Below are 2,260 nucleotides of genomic sequence, written 5' to 3'. Positions count from 1 at the left end.
AGGTCCCTTTAGAATAAAGCTGCTACTTCCTGCACAGCACCTGGTGCAGGCGAGGGTGCCAGGCACCCACTGGCGCCCTTCTGTTGAAATCATGTTAATTTACAGAAATACCCTTCCCGTGGCCTTTCTGTCATAATCATTTCTCAAAGATAATATCCCAGCCCTCAACTAGGATTCTAAAAAGCAGGCTAGGCCTAGAGGAGGGGATTCGTATAAAGGTCATCTGTTTAAGATTTTCCTCAATTTTCCTTCCTGTTCATATTGCAAATCAGGAAATTCCCAGTGTCATGTTGGAGAAAAATGCAAAAACTCGGAGGCTAAACTGACAAAGCGTATCTGTCAGTAACAAAAGCAGTGTGCTCCCGGTTTGGGCAGTGAGCAGGCCTGAAGTAGATGATGAAGTTTTGGGGTTTGTAGTGTCAGAACTCCCTCAGAGCCAGATGTCAGTCCCCACCCCAGTGCTGTCTGCCATCCCTGCTATCAGCGCATATTACTGATGGTGGATCGTCTCGGCTGACAGAAGTTTAGTGTCTTGACATCCTTATAAAGATATTCATTTCACCTTGCTCTCGCTGTCTTTCAATAACTGAATTGTCAAATTTTGCCAATGCTCTGTTACTGGGTTCAACCTGAACTGTTGGATTTATTTCTTAAGTGAGACCACCGTTCCAGCTACCAACACGTCTTTATAGATCTTCAACTTTTACAAAGACAATGTCTGGGTGAATCCGTCAAGGAGACTCTTAGGTGAATGTTGTCTATTCTGTTGTGCGATTAATGAAACCATATGTCACTGTGACACCATCTGTAATGGCTTAAACGGATACTATGTGTCAGGTCTAGGTAGCCGTTCCGCTGAGATCCATGTAATTCAGAGATTATTGAGTTTGGGCCATTCTTTTTTTGTGTGTGACCAGACTGAATTTCACATAAACCAATGCTGTGCCTTGTGTCTGCTTCTCTTGTCTCTGGAAGGATTCACAGATCAGAAGCTGTAAACCTTTCTGGATGCCGCCAGCATCTTCTCCTTAGATTTCTTGTCTTAAACCACTTGAAGCCAAATGGCTTTCCACAGGACAATTATGTCCTGGGACATGCTGCATGTGCGTGGAGGCTTCTCTTTCAAAAGAATGGTCACCCCTGACACACAAGACTGAGCTGTGTGTTCCTAAGAAGTGAAGTCCCTGAGGCCCACCCTACTGGCAGTGTAGTAGAGCCCTGAGCCCCCAGTAACTTTGTAGCCCCAATTCGGAATGTTAACCTTAGGTGAACGGGTCTTGATGAGTAAGACGAATAATGAACTGATCCAGTCAGGTGAGCCAAGTCTACTTCTAGAAAACACAATGAACTTGATTGCAGGTGCATCTGTTTAAATGTTGCTTGTTGACGCTTCAGACTCTTAATGCTTTTGTATAGAAATATTAATTGTATAGTTTAATCTTCGTTTATGGAAATGAACAAATGAAGCAAGGTTGGAAATCCTTACAAACCAGGTAGAAATACCCTTTCTGGAAGGAAAAAAAATGATATCCATATGAAGTGCAATAAGCTTGCAAAGGTAAATAGTGATTCATACTTCTATGGACAGGATGCGAAGAATTATGATGGGATTTGTCTAACCGGCCATTTTTATTTCAGTATTAGCACAGTGTCTTGCCAGCATTGAAGTCAATGTATTATTTAGGTTCAATTGGATGAAATGTTAAATAAACTCGAAATGAAAATAAGTTCTCTCTGTTTATTTGTATGGCAAGGAAAAACAGTTTGTATGTTTCAGAGTTAATACCTTTGGCGCCATCCGTAGCTCTGAAGGAAAAGTACTTGTATTATGCCTTTAACAGGAAATGTGTTTCATCCTGGGCTACCAGTCTTCAAGTTTCTTGAACTGTGTATGTAATAGGTCCTCAAAAAGTTCATGCAAAAACTATGGATTTCAAAAAAAAGTTTTTAGAAACAGAAAACAAATGTATCCTTTGGTACCATTTCCCTTGAACTTTTTGAAGTGCTGGTTCAGTTGTACCCCCCATATTCTTAGGGTGTAAGTTCCACGACCCCTAGTACATGCCTGAAAACCATGGTTACTACCAAAACCTGTTTATGCTGATTTTTCTATACCTACATGAGTCTATAGTTTGATTTATAAATTATGCACAGGAAGACAATAGCTAATAAAAATGAAACAATTGTAACAACATCCTTTGTTCAAAGTTCTTTCGAGTTATTTCTGGAAATTCCACATAATGTTTGATCAAAATGCAGA

Source organism: Ochotona princeps, chromosome 19 (genome assembly GCF_030435755.1).
Source record: "Ochotona princeps isolate mOchPri1 chromosome 19, mOchPri1.hap1, whole genome shotgun sequence".
NCBI classification, from domain to species: domain Eukaryota; kingdom Metazoa; phylum Chordata; class Mammalia; order Lagomorpha; family Ochotonidae; genus Ochotona; species Ochotona princeps.
Note: the sequence above shows the minus strand (reverse complement) of the source record.